At 42.2% G+C, this 20,924-nt stretch overlaps 1 protein-coding gene across 1 annotated transcript in view; it reads left to right on the top strand.

The window, feature by feature from the left end:
- drosha (drosha ribonuclease III) overlaps nucleotides 1-20,924 on the top strand; it is a 502,261-nt gene that overhangs the window by 240,195 nt on the left and 241,142 nt on the right. The window lies entirely within an intron of this gene.

Raw genomic sequence — 20,924 nt, 5'->3', positions numbered from 1 at the left:
AGGAGTGAAAAAGGTGACAAAGTAACATGGACACACGGCATGCGCGGAAAAGTGCATTTCATAGTGCAAGCAGAGACATCTCGAATTAAACACAGTACATAATAATTTAACATATACAAGTGTAAATCTCTCATCCTGAAATCAGAACATATAAGACGCATCAAGTAGCAAATTATACAAAATCTAAATTATAAAATATACAGTATGTCCCATTTGCATTATGCAGAGAACAGCTGTACAGCATAAAATATGAATTTACAAGTACAGTATGAATTCCATTCAGTTAACTATTATGTGTTAGATAGATAGATAGATAGATAGATAGATAGATAGATAGAATAAAAAAATTACAAGTCTTCAAAAGCATTAACTGTAGTGGTCTTTATTTACATTCAACCAAAGCAATTAGTCCCATGGTCCTTAACTTCAATTGATAGGGCATCATACTGGATAAACAGAAGTACACCTTTAGGCTGTTTTATGAACGGGGGGGTGTACGAACAGCGCGGGAATGGGGGTACTTTCAAATGCGACCTGTAGCGGAGCTCTCCAGTTTGATAAACTCTCGATGGCTAAACAAATGAAACGACCTCCACAACAAGGTAAATATCGGAGAGTATACAGGGTGACCCAAAAAAAAGTTTACACTCAGTTGACTGCTTGTTTAAAAGCCATTGAAACATATCTAAATAGGTTGTCATGCTTAAATGATTCATTAAGGTCACTCAATGCAGCTGGTAATCTCTCGTCTCTACAATTCCTGTGCTTCTGCTGAAAATTAAGAAAACTTTAGCTGTACCTGAATTGCTGCATGCCGGTCTGACACCTACTGAGATTGCGGCAAATCTGAGAATGTCCAGATGTGCAGTCTACAAAGTTAAAAAGAAGCTGAAAGATACTGGAACAGCCTCACGAAAACCTGGGTCTGGAAGTGCCGATCTGTGCGGACCAAAAAGTTGATTGACAAGGTGATATGTGGCCACCCCAGAGTCCAGATCTCAATCCCCTGGATTATAGCATATGGTCAACTGTGGAGGACAGTGCCTGTAAGAAGACACAAAGTTCTGTGGCAGCCTTGGAGAGGTCCATTGTTAGATCTTGGGAAAAGATGACAGCATCCTACATAAAGAAGACCTGTTAAGCGTTCCGCAGGCGCCTGGAGGCTGTTGTGACACTTAAGGGAGGACACATTGAAAAATAGAGTGTACTGTACATGTTCTTTACAATAATGTATAATTTGTGATTAAATTCTAATTCTAAGCTGAATAAACATGGCACTTAAGTTGTATTATGGCAGTGTAAACTTTTTTTTGGGTCACCCTGTAGAGGGGCCTTAAATAACTCGTCAAAAATAACTTTACTAACAAAGCCCTGAACATGACTTGTATGGAAGGCACTAGTTCATCACTCTAGTTACCTCATTGTTCATGATTTATTATTATTATTATTTTTTTATCGTTAACAAGCGCTTTACAAAGAGACCTTAAATAACTCGTCACAACGCCAACTGGTGACAATTCAGATTCCAACTGACGTTCGCTAACTTTACTGGCAAAGCTCTGTGTGAAAGGCGCTAGTTAGCCCCTCCGCAGTTAGAGCTACATCGAGTAACTGCCTTCTACGAGGCGGTGAAATATCGAGGACTATCTGAAGTCAGTTATCAAGAAATTAATCGAATACTTGTGTTATAGACACCATTACAAGCGCAGGAATTGATCGGACGACAGGATTGAATGATTTATAAAGACTATTATAGGCCATCTCTCAAACCTTTAGCTTTAAGAAGTTAACCATTTTTGACATTAATCCCTTACCTTGCCGCAATTTCCAACGGATCCGCGCGAGAAACTGGTATGGCGAGGGGTTCCGCCTCCTCATTGCTGATTGGTGATAACTGTGCTCCCGCCTCTCACTATTGTCAGTCATTTGTTGTCACGAGAAGAGAGTGGCGGTGATAGGTCTAGGTCATCGGACGAGAGCGTAGTTTTGAGCATGGACTACGGTTTTGAAGTTAACGGTTTCACTCGCTCGTTGACAGCCCCCCATCCCCGCCCCATTTTTTTCTCCTTGGATCTACGTGATTCAGAAGAATGACCCATTTTGATTTCAAAACGGCGAAATTTCGCCAAAAGTTTGGCAGGTTAGCAAGTTCACACAGTTTAAATAGTATGTAGCGGCAAAGGGGGTGTGAGACATCAATAGAACCGTTATGTGCCAAGATAACAAATATTGATAAAGTTAACAAAAAAAATCAATCACATTAATGAGCAATTATCGAAAATAGATCGAAAATGACGAACATTTCCGAAAGTGTTCCGGAAATAGCCGAATGGGGCGGGGACGTCACGACAAGTGAATGAAAGTCGAGGCGGAGCCGGGTGCCATTGTTTTTTATCGACGAGAGAGTAGCGTTCGGGTTTGTTTGACCAAAACATCACTAGAATGGTTCAAAACTGCTGTGCTATGTGGTGTACAAATAGCTATTTATCGGAATATAGTATCCATGAGTTCCTGGACGCGAAAAAAAAAGCTGGACTACGCAGACAATGGGTAAAGTTCGTCCGTGCAAAGAGGGCTAATTTTCTAGGCACAGCCTCCGGCACGGTTTTCTATGGTGCGCATTTGCCACCTGAAAGCTTCTCGAACTATGGACAAGTGAAATCGGGTTTTGCTAAAAGATTGCTGATCAAAGGAGATGCGGTGCTGACCATACACGCGCAGCCACCAAAATGTCCCGAGATATCAAGAAAGAGGACGATGACTAGCAAAGGAGGCTAAGGCTAAGCAAAGGAGGGGAGCAGCCAACTCGAAATGGCAAGAGTGAGTACTCTTTTATAATAAAAAAATGTCACGCATTGGATACAGGACTGGACACATGTATAAATTATCGTTTGTAAAATATATAGAACAAATCCTCTGATCTCATTCATATTTGTGTCTGTTGGCAGAGCGAAAAGCTATGATAGTGCAATAAATGATAATTATTCTATGCATTCCTTTATTTTGCAGTCACGGTGAATCAGCTTCACAAAAAGAAATGCAAAACAAATCATTGGTGTTTCCCACACGATCTGCTGCCGATGTTTCATCAGCGTCATTGCTCCCCTCAATGACCGTTTTATTACGCTGCATTGGCGTTCGTTTGGGCTCAAATTGCTAACCTAAAACACCGATTAAAGCTTCGTAACTCTCCTCGTCACCATTAGATGAACATTCGTTACGTCCTTCTACGTCGGATTCGTCGCTGAAACTAGAAACGAAATTGTCTGCCATCATCGCCGCCATTAAGTATTAAAGCACTGAGCCTTTTTCTTGTTGAAGAAACACCCCTCACTGTCAATTCTGAATTCTCTTTTTTTTGACAACGAGGGGTGTTTCTTCATGAGGGAACCTGGAATATGTGCAGGACGAATACAATGCATCAGCATAAACAGCTCAAAACACCCCTAATTCTCCCCTCACTAGAAGGAATTATATTGATGCAGACAGGCGCTGCCCCCCCTAGTGGCCGGTGGCACTCTCTTCACTTGTCGTGACGTCACGCACACAATCTGCCAGATCTCGGGCGCCGGTCGTTTTAGCTTGACAATCGAGCCAAATTTCTCTCATTTTCTTGTGTGTAATTACACGAAGTGGCATGATATGAATACAAAAGGCATGCGTTTATGGATAAATGATGGAATATTAACATTTTCCCAGGGCATGACATACCCTTTAATGTTATGCTAACTCTTGCTGCAGGTTGGACTTTCAGTAGCAAAATTAGTGGTGTTTCCCCCACCTCCACAACATTGACGTCTTTTTAACATTACTTACTCACTCCTGCTGGCCGAAAGAAACTTCTAATATTGCTCCTCTTCGAAGGGGGCGGAGGAGGCGGCATGTTGTCCACATACATCTGTCGGGGCTGTGTGAGTGTGTCTCTGTGTGGTGGTGGGGGGGTTTAAATCATCAATCAATGAAAGGTGTGTTTGAGAGTGAAAAAAATGACACATTCACCAAGTAAAAACGGAGAAATGTCCTTACAACATATAGGAAGACAATCTAAATTACCTATACAGCCTAACGCTGCTTAAAGGTTGGTGGGGACAATTTGAGCATCCTGAAAAGTTGGAAGTGTTATGTCCCCACCATCCCTATGCAAACCTACTGTTATGATCGGCAAGCCGTTAATGTGGATCCAAAACACAGACCAGGAGATCAGTAGAGTAAATGTTTGTATTTAATAAGTACAACAAAGGGAGCACGCTAACAAACGCGAGTTTAACAAGAACAACTAAGAGAGCACGCTAACAAACGCGAGTTTAACAAGAACAACTAAGAGAGCACGCTAACAAACGCGAGTTTAACAAGAACAACTAAGAGAGCACGTTAACAAACGCGAGTTTAACAAGTGCAACCAAGAGAGCACGCTAGAATGCATGAATATAACAGAGTACAAGAATCTAACTACAATGCCCAAAAGAGCACTAACGTAAAGATGACCAAACCAAAATACAACCGTAGAACGTCGGGAAACTCGAAGGCTGACGATGAACACACAGGCGGTAAGCAAGGCAAGTAGCAAGCAATAATCCGACACTTGCAGATGGTGACAGGCTTCCTTAAATATTGAGCCTTCCTAATGCAGCACAGGTGTGTCACGTTACCCCGCCCAGCTGGCTCAATCAGGTGCTGAATACAGGAAAATGAACTGAGAATACAAACAATCATGACAGAACCCCCCCCTCAACGGACGCCCCCTGGCGGACCACCTGGTTTCGTGGGGTGAAGGGAGTGGAAATCCCGCAGCAGGGACGGATCGAGGATCCAGGAGCGGGGGACCCATTGGCGTTCCTCTGGGCCATAACCTTCCCAATCGACCAGGTACTGCACCCCTCTACCCCGCCTCCTAGAATCAAGAATTGTACGCACCGTATACACCGGCCCACCGTCGACAACACGAGGAGCAGGAGGAGGCACTGGCGGAGGGTTCAAGGGACAGGTGGAGACCGGTTTCAGCAGGGAGACATGGAAAACAGGGTGGATCTTCATGGAGCATGGAAGTTTCAGTCTGACAGAGACCGGATTCACCACAGCGTCCACAGCGAACGGACCGATGTATCTAGGGCTCAGCTTCCTAGAAGTTCCAGCAAGGTGTAAATCCCGCGCTGATAGCCAGACCATCTGGCCCGGACGATAGACCGGAGCAGGCCTTCGGCGGCGGTCAGCAATCCGACGGTTGCGGGCTGCTGTGCGGACCAGTGCTGCCCTTGCGTCCCTCCAGACTTTATGGGCCCTCCGCAAGTGGACCTGGACAGACGGCACAACCACCTCGGCTTCCTGCGACGGGAACAACGGAGGCTGGAACCCGTATGCGGTCATGAATGGTGACCTCCCAGTTGCCGAGCAAACCAGGGTGTTGTGGGCATACTCCACCCAAGGTAGGTGTGATGACCAGGAGGCCGGATGCAGTTGGCACACACAGCGAAGGGCCGCCTCCAGTTCTTGATTGACGCGTTCCGTCTGCCCATTTGACTGCGGGTGGTAACCAGAAGACCGGCTGGATGTGGCCCCCAAGGCCTTGCAGAATGCCCTCCAAACACGTGAGATGAATTGTGGCCCTCTATCTGACACAAGGTCACTTGGAATGCCGTGAGTCCGAAATACATGAGTCACTAACAGGTCAGCAGTCTCTAGAGCTGAGGGCAATTTGGGGAGCGCGACAAAGTGCGCCATCTTGGAGAACCGATCCACCACAGTCAAGATGACAGAATGGCCCCTGGATCGTGGGAGACCAGTGATGAAGTCCAGCGCAACATGGGACCAGGGGCGAGACGGAACAGGCAGTGGGTGCAGCAATCCCGCAGGTGGACGATGAACTGCCTTGCCTCGAGCGCAGACGTTGCAAGCAGAGACATAGTCCGTGACGTCCTTGCGCATGCCCGGCCACCAAAACCTCTGTGAAACTAGAAAAAACGTGCGGGACACGCCCGGGTGGCAGGCAAACTTTGAAGCGTGGCCCCACTTTAGCACTCCTGCGCGCTGTGCATCTGGGACAAACAATTTGCCAGCGGGGCAGCCTCCCGGCACCCTTACACCCCGCAAAGCCTCCTCCACAAGACGTTCGACCTCCCACCGCAGTGCACCAACAATCAGGTTGTCTGGTACCACCGGCTCCTCCGAAGGTCCCTCCTCCAATGGTTCATAGAGTCTCGACAGGGCGTCGGGCTTCCCGTTCTTCGACCCTGGACGGTAAGTAATCACAAAATTAAAGCGGGTCAGGAACAACGCCCAACGGGCCTGGCGGGAGTTGAGGCGCTTGGCAGCTCGAAGGTACTCTAAGTTTTTGTGGTCAGTGAGAATCTGGAACGGCTCTTCAGTTCCCTCCAACCAGTGCCTCCATTCTTGCAATGCCTGCACGATAGCGAGCAGCTCCCGGTTGCCGACATCATAATTCGCTTCCGCCGGACTGAGGCGGCGGGAGTAGTATGCGCACGGGTGCAGTCTCTGGTCGACCGTAGACCTCTGGGACAGGATGGCCCCCACTCCGGAACTCGATGCGTCAACCTCGACCACAAAAGGAAGAGCAGAATCAGCGTGGACTAGGACAGGCGAACTTGTAAATGCCCGTTTTAAGCCTAAAAATGCAGCCTCTGCCGTCGGAGACCATGCAAAGGGCCGTTTGTTAGAAGTCAATCTAGTGAGTGGCTCGGCTCTCATACTGTAATTGCGAATAAAACGTCTGTAAAAATTGGCGAACCCGAGAAACCTTTGTAAATGCTTACGTGACGTGGGAGTCGGCCACTCTGCCACCGCCTGGATCTTAGCAGGATCAGGCCTGAGCTTTCCTTTTTCCACAATAAAACCCAGGAACTGTATCGACCCACGGTGAAACTCGCACTTCTCGGCCTTGACAAATAATCTGTTCTCGAGAAGTCTTTGTAGAACCATGCGGACATGTTGGCGATGTTCCTGCTCGTTTCTTGAGAAAATTAAAATGTCATCCAAATATACAAAACAAAAAATGTTTAACATGTCACGCAATACATCATTTATGAGAGACTGGAATACGGCAGGTGCGTTTGTGAGACCGAAAGGCATGACAAGATACTCAAAATGCCCGAGCTGGGTTTTAAAGGCGGTTTTCCACTCATCACCCTCACGAATCCTGACCAAGTGGTAAGCACTGCGCAAATCTAATTTTGTGAATATGGTGGCTGATTTTAATGGAGCGAAAGCCGAATCCAACAACGGCAGCGGGTATTTATTTTTAATAGTAATCTCGTTGAGACCCTGGTAGTCGATGCACGGCCTAAGACCCCCATCTTTTTTGCCGACGAAGAAAAACCCCGCCCCCAAAGGGGAAGATGAAGGACGAATGAGGCCAGCAGCCAAGGAAGAGGAGATGTATTCCCTCATTGCCTCCTGCTCCGGTTTAGAGATTTTGTACAGTCTAGAGCTGGGTAGCGGGGCGTTAGGCAACAATTCAATTGCACAGTCGTAAGGACGGTGTGGTGGTAGAGTCTTAGCACGCTCTTCGCTAAAAACTTGTTGGAGGTCATGATATTCAACAGGAACGTTCACCAAATTAACCGGCTCGGTGGCCGTCTGCGCTTGAGTGGGAAGTAAACATGCAGAATGTAAGCAGTGCGCATAACAAAACGTACTCCATGTTACTATTTGTGTTTTGGTCCAGTCAATATTAGGGTTATGCACCTTTAACCAGGAAAGCCCCAGCACAACTGGGGCCGATTTACATGGCATAACCAGAAAACTGCGGACCTCAAAATGATTCCCTGACAGCTTAGTTTTAAGTGGCGGCGTAATAAACGTCACGTCCGCCAGGGGTCGCCCATCGAGATCTAAAACCCTTTTGGGCCTAGCGAGCTTTATTAATGGACATTTAAGTGCTTCGACAACACTCCGATCCATAAAACAATCGTCCGCCCCTGAATCAATCAGAGCAGTAATCCCAATATTTACCCCACCATGCGACATCTCCCCCTGTAACTGCAATCTCGTAATACCCCGGGGGGTTATTCGTTCTTTTAACTCCTCGCGAGGCGACTCACTTGATGGAACATTGTCATGCCCGAACTCCGTACCCCCTCGGGGAAGGGGAACCACAGGAAGAGCAGAACCAGGTCGGCGCGAGGTGATCGCGTCACAAGCGGCGAGACGGTGTCCCGGCAAGCCACAGTACAGACACACACCTGCTCTCATCCGTCTCCGTCGCTCCGCCGCAGAGAGACGCCCACCGCCGATTCGCATGGACTCCTCCCTCATCGAGCCTGGACTCCGTGACGGCGCCCGGACGACCGGCGAGCCAACGAAGCCGTCTGCACCGATGGCAGTCGGGCAGCTTCTCGGCGACGGCCACGGACATCCCTGGCGCTCCACGGCCCGTTCCCTCTCGCGTTCTTTCAGCCGACCATCCAGAGAGACGGACAAGGAAATCAGCTCCTCCAGACTCGAAGGCGTGTCCCGGGAAGCCAGCTCATCCTTGATCTCAGAAGACAGCCCGCGTCGAAAAATTCCACACAGCGCTGCGTCACCAAAACCACACTCCGCCGCCAAAATGCGGAACTGAATGGAATAGTCAGCCGCGGTCAGATCACCCTGAAAAAAATCCAGCAGGCGGCTGGCTGCCTCCTTGCCCCTAACCGGATGATCAAAAACTCTCACGAATTCCGTCTCGAAAGTTTCAAATGACTCACGAATCGCTGACCTTGTGTTGCTTACCGCCATGGCCCATGTAGCAGCTTTACCGGTGAGTAGACTCATTACGTATGCTACACGGGATCTGTCATTAGCAAACGTGTATGGCTGCTGATCAAAGATGAGGGAGCACTGGTGTAAAAATTGTCGGCATGCGCCAGGTTCGCCTTCGTAACGATGAGGGTGTGGCAACATAGGCTCCCGAAAAGATGCCGGCGGGTTGGATTGTTCCGACGCCGCGACCACATTAACGGTACCACCAGCTTGTACAGGGGATGTCATGTCTTCGATCCTTGTAGTTAAAGAACTGATCATCTCCACTAATTCGCGTAGCGATTGCTCATGTTGACTGATCATGCGGCCGTGACCAGCCAGAGCATAGCAAAACCCCTCCAAGTCTGTGGGATCCATGTGGTCGGATTATTCTGTTATGATCGGCAAGCCGTTAATGTGGATCCAAAACACAGACCAGGAGATCAGTAGAGTAAATGTTTGTATTTAATAAGTACAACAAAGGGAGCACGCTAACAAACGCGAGTTTAACAAGAACAACTAAGAGAGCACGCTAACAAACGCGAGTTTAACAAGAACAACTAAGAGAGCACGCTAACAAACGCGAGTTTAACAAGAACAACTAAGAGAGCACGTTAACAAACGCGAGTTTAACAAGTGCAACCAAGAGAGCACGCTAGAATGCATGAATATAACAGAGTACAAGAATCTAACTACAATGCCCAAAAGAGCACTAACGTAAAGATGACCAAACCAAAATACAACCGTAGAACGTCGGGAAACTCGAAGGCTGACGATGAACACACAGGCGGTAAGCAAGGCAAGTAGCAAGCAATAATCCGACACTTGCAGATGGTGACAGGCTTCCTTAAATATTGAGCCTTCCTAATGCAGCACAGGTGTGTCACGTTACCCCGCCCAGCTGGCTCAATCAGGTGCTGAATACAGGAAAATGAACTGAGAATACAAACAATCATGACACCTACGCCCTTGATGCAGGTTATGCTGTTATATCGTCCCTACCAATGTTGAGAACAAACCTATGCCCTTGTTGTACATTTAATCCAAAAATTAGTGCATCTAACAAGCAAGCTGTAACCTTCACCAACTGAATTGTAAGCTATCAGATACATTTTGAAGAGGCGTCATAATCTCCACAAAAGATCAAGCTGTGCTTGACAACAGTTTGCGGTGGCTACAAAAATGCAGACCGGAGTCGGGTGCAGGTGCTAACGGGGGTGCGTTTAGCATAATGGGCGCGCGGCAGTGGTGAGATAATGCATGTGAAGGAGGCCGGACAGTCAGCCAGAGCGTCATTAGCGGGGGATAAACATCGTTACATCACTGTGTTATTGCCAATATGACAGGGTGAAGTGGGAGATGTGATCGAGACAAAATGGCTTCAAATGCATAATGTTGACCTGCAGGCGAATATCTAAATAATATGTGTGTATGAATAAAATGAAAGCAAGGTGTTTTTCCACGGGCGCAATATGTAACGTCCATGTATAGACTTCATAATGTATTCACGGGGCGCGGGGCCGATTCATGGGGGGCTATGTCCGTCAAAACTGATCGAGCGGAAACACAGACAAAAAGTTTTTTCCGTTTAATATTCTTGTGAATAAATGCTTAAATTCCTGAATTCTTTATAGATATGGATGTAAAACAGTCTCAATTCTTGGTTAAAAGCAAAAAAACGTGCAGGTACCATTTATTTTACTTAAATATTGCGAACAATGAGGCTAGTCAGTAAGGAAATTAGCAGCCGCCATATGTTAAACAAAGAGCTTTTTCCGTTGAATATTCTTGTGTATAAATGCTTAAATCCCTGAATTCTTTATAGATATGGATGTAAAACCGTCTCGATTCTTGGTTAAAAGCAAAAAAAAAAAAAAAAAAAGTGCAGATAACATTTATTTTACGTAAATATTGCGAACTATGAGGCTAGTCAGTAAGGAAATTAGCGCCTGCCACATGTAAACAGAGCTTTTTCCATTGAAAATTCTTGTGAATAAAAGCTTAAATCCCTAAATTCGGTAACACTTTATAATAACTATCCGTTTTACTAGTTAATAGATCATTGGTAAATTGTTGATAAATGATTTATTGTTGATTTGTGAAGTATTTATTAACAGTTTGTTAAGCATTTACAGGGTGTTCCAATATGGTTGACCCCATTGTAAATGCCCATGCTAGTTGATGGATCTTAATAAAACTATATACACTTTATGTTGAAGGTCATAAGTTTTATTGGTTAAATATACAAAGAAAAGTACAAATATTTGTTGGTTCAATGGCAGATTTTCATAAATGTGCAACATGAGTGCTGCCTGCAAAATGTCTTATCAAAATGCCTTTTCTTTTGAAGTGAACGCCACTTCTTAACCTGAAAAGATGGAAATGCCAAACGTTACACACAAAAACGTGAAACGTTTCTACACAAACTGTGTTTCAGGTTAAGAACACCCTGTAAATGCTTTACAAACTGTTAACAAATACTTCACAAATCAACAATAAATCATTTATAAACAGTTTACTAATCATCTATTAACTAGTAAAACGGATAGTTATTATAAAGTGTTACCTTCTTCATAGATATGGACATAAAACAGTCTCGATTCTTGGTTAAAAGCAAAAAAAAAAAAAAAAAAAAAAAAAAGTGCAGGTAGCATTTATTTTACGTAAATATCGCAAACTATGAGGCTAGTCAGTAAGGAAATTAGCGGCTGCCACGTGTAAACAAAGAGCTTTTTCCATTAAAAATTCTTGTGAATAAATGCTTAAATCCCTGAATTCATCAAAGATATGGACGTAAAACAGTCTCGATTGTTGGTTAAAAGCAAAATAAAAAAGACGTACAGGTCCCATTTATTTTACGTAAATATTGGGAACTATGAGGCTTGTCAGTAAGGAAATTAGCGGCCGCCATATGTTCAACAAAGAGCTTTTTTCGTTGAAAATTATTGTGAATAAATGCTTAAATCCCTGAATTCTTTATAGATATGGACATAAAACAGTCTCGATTCTTGGTTAAAAGATAAAAAAAACACACACAAAAAAAACGTGCAGGTAGCATTTATTTTACGTAAATATTGCGAACTATGAGGCTAGTCAGTAAGGAAATTAGCGCTTGCCACATGTAAACAGAGCTTTTTCCATTGAAAATTCTTGTGAATAAATGCTTAAATCCCTAAATTCTGTAACACTTTATAATAACTATCCGTTTTACTAGTTAATAGATCATTAGTAAATTGTTGATAAATGATTTATTGTTGATTTGTGAAGTATTTATTAACAGTTTGTTAAGCATTTACAGGGTGTTCCAATATGGTTGACCCCATTGTAAATGCCCATGCTAGTTGATGGATCTTAATAAAACTATATACACTTTATGTTGAAGGTCATAAGTTTTATTGGTTAAATATACAAAGAAAAGTACAAATATTTGTTGGTTCAATGGCAGATTTTTGGTTTAAAGCAATCGATTGTTGGTTAAAAGCAAAATAAAAAAGACGTACAGGTCCCATTTATTTTACGTAAATATTGGGAACTATGAGGCTTGTCAGTAAGGAAATTAGCGGCCGCCATATGTTCAACAAAGAGCTTTTTTCGTTGAAAATTCTTGTGAATAAATGCTTAAATCCCTGAATTCTTTATAGATATGGATGTAAAAGAGTCTCCATTCATGGTTAAAACAAAAAAAAAACGTGCAGGTAGCATTTATTTTATGTAACTATTGCAAAGTATAATGCCAATGCTGTAGCGGCTAATTCTTCCCATTGATTTTTTCCACAACATTTCAAAATGCATGCATGGTTTGAAAAATATAATAATTACCTGGAATCCCCAAACAAATCACTCGTGAGACAATCCTTCCCGTTTTGTATACAGTACAGCTTTCGTATTTTTTCAACCTAAATCCGGCGTTAGATCGCTGCATGTGACTGACTGCTAATAAATGAAGCAGAGTATCCAGTAAGTATCCAGTGAAAATAATACTCAAGTAATGAGTAACAATTGTGAGTAACTGCTTACAATGTCTGATTGTTTGGTTAAATTAACATATTTTTTTCTCAACACAACTTCATCTACATTAACTGTGATTGGTATACTGTGCCATTACTTATTACATGACCATATTAGGCCAAAGAAATACAAAACAAATCCTTGAATTCCAGCCAGAAAAGAAAAAAAAAAGAAGAAATGAAGCATTATTTGTTAAAAAGAGCCTGAGTGCCCTCTAGTGGAGAAAATCGTTCCTTATTTGAATAGTGAATACTGTAGTTCCTTTATACTTACTATTATGAAATTATTAGAACCATATCTCCGGTTTTCCGTGGTCAATCGGTGCCGAATAAAAACAGTGAGACAGTGAGAGTGGTTTAAATTTGCGCTTTTGAGTCATGTTGAGGGCAGCACTCTATGTCAAATACTTCATTTTTTATGGTGCTTTAAAAACGCCACGTGATTGAACAGGCTGGCGTGATCATAGAACGGCAAGCTTGCGTCTGATTGGTGTAATGGAGTCATGTGATAATTGTTGCGACATCTCATTGGTGAAATTAGTAGCGCTACCATTGGCATAGCTGACAAAAAAAAAAAAAAAATCTAACATGTAGAATAAAGAGGAAAAATGTAACGACTATTGCGTAGCCCAAAGTAGCGGAGTAGGAGTCGAATTTTTTCTTCACAAATCTACTCAAGTAAAAGTAAAAAATATGGCTTTGTAAAACTACTCTTAGAAGTAGTACATTTTTCTCAAAAAGTCTCAAGTGAATGTAACGAAGTAAATGTAACGTGTTACTACCCACCTCTGGACAGTAGTTTGGGCTCGGCTGGCCTGGAGGCTAGCTTCTCGGCATGATGATTAGATGATCTGTCTGAAGCGGAATCCCTTTTTGATTGACAGGGAAATGAGCGAATCAGTGATATTGTCAAATTAACATCCACGGGAGGCTTTTTTTTTTTCAGTTTTCATTCAGTTGTTCTGAGTTGAACCGAAGACTTTCATAAACGTCCTTCAGCATTTGCTTGGTTAAAAATGACTAGCGAAAGATTGAGCTTCTATTTCTGGTGGGGGTTTTTTTCATTGTAGCTGCTTGTGTTTGGAGATTTGACTTCTGGCACTCTAGTTAATTCCCTACCGAGCAGCAGGTGCAAAGCACTCACAGGCAGACACACTTTGAGCTTCCCTTCAATGAAAGACCAGAAACTGACACTTGTGGCGGGTTAGCATAACAAACTAGCATCTAACTATTGATATGTCGCAGTTTGCAGGCATAACGGTAGCACTACAAAACAAGTGGACAAAGCTTGATGTCCATTTCGTTTCCATTTCAAGTCTTCAGTACACGGCGACTTTAATAAAGTGTCAAGAATAGAAGCATGTGTCATAAGATGGCAGTGCTAGCACTGTAACCATGACTACTGCAGCATGACCAATAATTGAGAAGTTGTGAAAATCCATGCCACGGAAATTTAAAGGAAATTGAGAAACGCTAAAAAAAACTCTGGCATTTGAACATTTTTGCCAGTTGAATCAGAATGACTCATTCAACTCATTGGCTGCAGTTGACAGCGATGGACGTCCACTAGTGATACACTCATTTCAATTCACAGCAGGAGGATGATTGGACTCCACGTGATTAGACGTCTATCAAAGTTAACTGAACTAACTGCACTCATAAAAATGTAAGAAATTAAAGTCACAAAAGAATGGGTTTATTATTATTTTTTTTTTTTTACGTTTTACAAGTTAGACTGTACGTTACTGTAAGTCCGACCTGTGGTTATGTGGGCAATTGCCCGTGTTGTGCAGAGTATAGCCTAAATAGTTGTAAATTATCGTCATAACATTTATACCATGAATATGAATGAATGAATGAAATATTTATTGTCATCATCATAGGTTTCATTGACAATCATTGACAATTACAAATGTGATATGATTTGCCCGAAGGAAGGAACCGAAGAAGAAGACAAAGGCAGACGGGAGGAAGCATATGCTTATCAGTTTCTCGTCCCCCCATACAGCTAAAGACGCACAATCAGACATGGTACAGTTACATACATCATATGGCCACAAACTGTACAATAACACGATCAACAATCTGGGTTTACAATAACTCGGCGTACAGTCAAGCAGCTTGATTGCAGTTGTTGACACAGCAGTCTCTTGCACAAGATTTGTGGTCTGAATTTCAGGGCGTACAAGGTTATGGCTTTGTCATGTCCCTGACATTCTAGCATCTATTTGCTGTGGGAACATTTTGTTGTGACTATGTGAGTGGCAAAAGTGATTATGTGTTATCACAGCTGGTGTTGAGTAGCGACTCAAAAATGCTTTTCTTATAAGTTTTTTAAAGGGTACATTTTTACAATATTATCTGAAATTGAGGCTTATTAGTCTCACAGCATGGCAGGTGGGCATTTGCGTGTTGTTTTCAGCACCATTTTCTGTGTATGTTCCAGGACCTGTGCCCGTCTCGTTGTCCCTGCGCTGTCATATGTGCACCTTACAATTTACAAATTAATCTCTGGTAGTTACACATTTTGCATGTAGTGCAAGGTTTGAATAGGAATTGCTTAACCTGTTCAAGTCGTTTATTAAGTCTTACATAAATCATTTAGGCATTTTTTATTGAACTACATAACTTAATAATTACTTCCCTAACCCCTTCAGCGTTATGAACCGGTCAGGAAAAACTGGGGACCTAGTTGCAGAGGTGGTTTAGTTTTTATTCACAAAATATCCCCATAAAGGGCAAAAACGCACTAAAAAAAGGAGTACTCAGGAAGCTTGGCCTTCAGGGAGATGATTGGATGGAACTTTACCCATCAAATTTAATCATGAGGTTTAGCACGCCCTCTTTGCTATTTTTGGCTCTCTGAAAATGGCTGAGACAAAACGCAACTTCAAAAAGGCAAAGTTACGTGCTAATTCCTCATTAAAAACAATGTAACATTTTTACATTAAAAATACAGTGCCCTCCTTTATTATTAGCACCCCTGAAAAAGATGTGTTTTTTTAGCTTCTAATATATTTTTTTTCTTCAAATAATATGGGACCTTAGTGGGAAAAAAAGCGAAAAATCCAACCTTCAATACAAGTGCATTCATTCAGTGGGGAAAAAATCCCACATAAAGAAAAAAATTATTTGACATGAAATAATGTGTGTCACAATTATTATCAATCTTGGTCTCACACAAAAATACACACGGTCCCAGGCTTCAACTGGGACTGTGTGCTTTGGTCAGATGAGACCAAGATTGAGCTTTTTGGCAACAAACACTCTAAGTGGGTCTGGCTTGCCACGAAAGATGCACATGCTGAAAAGCACCTCATACCCACTGTGAAGTCTGGGGGTGGGTCAGTGATGCTGTGGGGCTGTTTCGCTTCCAAAGGCCCTGGGAACCTTGTTAGGGTGCATGGCATCATGAATGCTTTGAAATACCAGGACATTTTAAATCATAATCTGTTGCCCTCTGGCCGAAAGCTGAAGATGGGTCGTCACTGGGTCTTTCAGCAAGACAATGACCCTAAACATATGGCCAAATCTACACAGAAATGGTTCACCAGACACAAAATCAAGCTCCTCCCATGGCTATCTCAGTCCCCAGACCTTGTTTTGTTGGCAAAAGGGGGTTGTACAAAGTATTAACACCAGGGGTGCTAATAATTGTGACACACATTATTAGATGTCAAATAATTTTTTCTTTATGTGGGATTTTTCCCCACTGAATGAATGCACTTGTATTGAAGGTTGGATTTGTCTCTTTTTTTCCATTAAGGACCCATATTATTTGAATTTAAAAAAAAATTATTAGAAGCTAAAAAACACATCTTTTTCAGGCGTGCCAATAATTATGGAGGGCACTGTAAATAAATAAAAAACATTAAATATCCCCGACCAAAAAAAATTGCACTTTCTCCTAGTATTTGAGTAGAAAAAAAAATCAAAAATATTTTTTTTTGCCTGGCAGAAAAAAATGCCGGTCTGAAGGGGTTAAAATCACTTGTGTGAAACCACTTTAAATACACAGCCGCCGGTGTTTAAATTTGAATTCCTTACACTGAATTATTTTAGCATCGAAATTCTAAATCTAGAATTCCTTTCAGCATCAAAATTCGGATGCGAAAAAATTAATTCAGTCGCGAAGGAATTTTTTGCGACCCAATTTTCATTACTGAATTTTTTAATCTGATTATTATTTTATTTTATTTATTTATTTATTTTTTGCTTGTAATTTTTCATAACCCAATTTTTTTGTCACTCAATTTCTGCTACTGATTTATTTATTCATCTGCGGCTGAATGTTTTTATCAGTTTTTATCAATCAAAACATTCCTTTGCAACTGACGTTTTTTTTTTTCAATGACTGAATTTTTTTTGCAAAGGAATTTCCCGCTTCAGAATTTTTGCAGCTTAAAACAATTCAGTGTTAGAATTTGGTCGCTGAAAGGTTCTGTGTTATCAATTCAAAATCAAACAACACGGATAAACTTCAATGCATATTCAAAGTGCAGCAATATAAAATAAAGCAAGAACATCATTCAAGTTGTTCCCTTGTTTCAATGGCTTCATCTTCATCCAATGAAACTAAACTTTTTCTCCGCCAATTGGAAAAAAAACAAGGTTTTTGCCATCCAGAATTATTTGGCATGCTGATATATTTTCTTAAACTCTTCAAATCCAATTTCGTTCTTTGTCGGGCTTTTTTTTTTTTTTTTTTTTTAACCTCAGCTGGGCAGACCACCTGGGCCCCAGAAATGTCAAAAGAAGGAACACTGTGAAATGAAAGAAATGATGTTGACATTCTCCAGTGTTTGCTGAAAGCGATTTCTCACCCGTTTCGTAGCTTTAATTATTGTCATCTGCCATAAAAGTCATGTCCGCACATGTCATTCATCATCGGGTCGTTATGTAGTTTTTACAATATACAGTGGGGCAAATAAGTATTTAGTTAACCACTAATGGTGTATAAGTTCTCCCACTTGAAAATATTAGAGAGGCTTGTAATTGTCACCATGGGTAAACCTCAACCATGAGAGACAGAATGTTGAAAAAAAAAAAAAACAGAAAATCACATTGTTTGTTTTTTAAAGGGCAACTGAAGAGCTTTTCGGATTTCGTTCTTGAGTTTTACTCGGTTGAACTGTATTAAATGGATCATTCGCTGTCTCAAAAAAGTCACTTTAAAAAAAAATAATAATAATAATAATTGACCGCATAGTTATGGCCATAGCAACACCATAGTAACAAGGGACGCGCCGCTCTGCCGACCGCTACCTGATGACGTAACTTCCAGGGAGCCTCGTCACCACTCTGAACTCAGAAATATAGCACCACGCTATCCTCGCCATTTATTGCAAACATTTTCTGGGTTTTACTCGCGAGATTCGTCATGCCATCTCGATGTGTAGCGATGAATTGCTCACAGGAAGACTCGAGACTCTACGAGTCGTCCAAAAAAACTTCTCCTGCAAAGGTTTGGACCATTTTTGTGAGCATGCATACAGGTCCCCAATCGGCTCACTTTTTTCATCATTTCAGTGACGACAGCTTTGAAAACCTACAACAATGCAACCTTGGTTTTACAAAGATGTAAGTAGTGGACCCTTACTGGCTTTTCTGATTCTGAAATTTGATGCACCTTTGTTGATAAACGGGGGGGGACTCCTACTGCCTGTTTGTTGAAGTGCGACATTTTTTTGTTGTTGCTGTTGGCCTGTCATAAGTAGATAGGTTTGCTTACTGGTCGTCTACTCATGAGATTTTATTACTATATCAATAGGTATTATGTAAATTCAAATGTCCCCAGCACCAAATATAGGTCCTTGGCTCGTTGTTTTTTGGCCTGTCACAGGGTAAATATAAAGCTTATATATAAAACAATCCACCTGCCAGGCCCTAATGTACCAAACACATCTTAATAAAACAATGATTATTGTTCTACAGCATCAACATCAAGGTTTGCGTATTTGAAGAGGGAACAATAGTGTCATATACAGTTGTGGTCAAAAGTTTACGTACACTTGTGAAGAATATAATGTCATGGCTCTCTTGAGTTTCCAGTTATTTCTACAACTCTGATTTTTCTCTGATAGAGTGATTGGAACAGATACTTCTTTGTCACAAAAAAACATTCATGAAGTTTGGTTCTTTTATGACTTTATTATGGGTGAACGGAAAAAAGTGATCAAATCTGCTGGGTCAAAAATATACATACAGCAGCGCTAATATTTGGTAACATGTCCCTTGGCCATTTTCACTTCAATGAGGCGCTTTTGGTAGCCATCCACAAGCTTCTGGCAAGCTTCTGGTTGAATCTTTGACCACTCCTCTTGACAGAATTAGTGCAGTTCAGTTAAATTTGATGGCTTTCTGACATGGACTTGTTTCTTCAGCATTGTCCACAAGTTCTCAATGGGGTTTAAGTCAGGACTTTGGGAAAGCCATTCGAAAACCTTAATTCTAGCCTGATTTAGCCATTCCATTACCACTTTTGATGTGTGTTTGGGGTCATTGTCCTGTTGGAACACCCAACTGCGCCCAAGACCCAATCTTCGGGTTGATGACGTTAGGTTATCTTGAAGAATTTGAAGGTAATCCTCCTTCTTCATTATCCCATTTACTCTCTGTGAAGCACCAGTTCCATTGGCAGCAAAACAGCCCCACAGCATAATACTACCATCACCGTGCTTGACGGTAGGCATGATGTACTTGGGGTTAAAGGCCTCACCTTTTCTCATCCAAACATATTGCTGGGCATTGTGGCCAAACAGCTCGATTTTTGTTTCGTCTGACCACAGAACTTTCCTTCAGAAGGTCTTATCTTTGTCCATGTGATCAGCAGCAAACTTCAGTCGAGCCTTAAGGTGCCGCTTTTGGAGCAAGGGCTTCCTTCTTGCACGGCAGCCTCTCAGTCCATGGAGATGCAAAACACGCTTGACTGTGGACACTGACATCTGTGTTCCAGCAGCTTCTAATTCTTGGCAGATCTGCTTTTTGGTGATTCTCGGTTGAATCTTCACCCTCTTGACCAATTTTCTCTCAGCAGCAGGTGATAGCTTGCGTTTTCTTCCTGATCGTGGCAGTGACAAAACAGTGCCATGCACTTTATACTTACAAACAATTGTTTGCACTGTTGCTCTTGGGACCTGCAGCTGCTTTGAAATGGCTCCAAGTGACTTTCCTGACTTGTTCAAGTCAATGATTCGCTTTTTCAGATCCATGTATGTATATTTTTGACCCAGCAGATTTGATCACTTTTTCTGTTAACCCATAATAAAGTCATAAAAGAACCAAACTTCATGAATGTTTTTTGTGACAAAGAAGTATCTGTTCCAATCACTCTATCGGAGAAAAATCAGAGTTGTAGAAATAACTGGAAACTCAAGAGAGCCATGACATTATGTTCTTCACAAGTGTATGCAAACTTTTGACCATAACTGTAGATGCTGCTTTGACTGGTGTATTATTATTTGATTACCAAGAAATTATTATTAAAAAATATTAAATTAAAATTAGGATTCATCCAATATTTTCATGCTGCTGTGATTTTTTTTTTTTCCAGGAAGCCAAACATTAAAAAAATGAAGCGGCGGAAACCCTCAACATCAGTGGCGGTCCTGGCTACTTTCGCGCCCTGGGCGAACTACCCCATCAGCCCCCCCCCCCCCCCCCCCCCCCCACTGACATCCAAACGACCCAAATAGTCTATCCCCCGCCCAGAGGCGTAGCAAGGGTCCCCGGGGGCCCTAGGCAACATGGGGCCCTTTGAGCATGTGCAAGTAAGGGGGACAGTTAGACTTGTAGCAATAGCATATTTAATAAAAGTCTAATAAAGCTTTGCTCTCATAGAGCGATTTTTTGGACACTGAAAATGCTTCCCCCCCCCCCCCCCCCCATTGCATTATTCATTCACTTCACACTATCCTTATTTATTGCCTTAATAAACAAAATGTACTTCAGATTATTATTATTGTGCTTAGTACACGTACCTTTACACATACCGTATTCTACTAACTAGCTGGTAAGTTATATTGCTTTTACTTAATAAGGATAACATTCTGGCACAGAAGCGAATCATGTAACATCTTATCAGTCTGGCTGATCAGTGTGTATGGTGATTCTAAACACTGATTTAATGTTCTAGGTAACATCTTTATGTATGAAGAAACGCTAGCATGCTGCAATGCTGTTAGC

Source organism: Corythoichthys intestinalis, chromosome 20, assembly GCF_030265065.1.
Source record: "Corythoichthys intestinalis isolate RoL2023-P3 chromosome 20, ASM3026506v1, whole genome shotgun sequence".
Classification (NCBI taxonomy): domain Eukaryota; kingdom Metazoa; phylum Chordata; class Actinopteri; order Syngnathiformes; family Syngnathidae; genus Corythoichthys; species Corythoichthys intestinalis.
The sequence above is the reverse complement of the archived record's forward strand: the minus strand, read 5'-3'. Positions and strand labels throughout refer to the sequence as shown.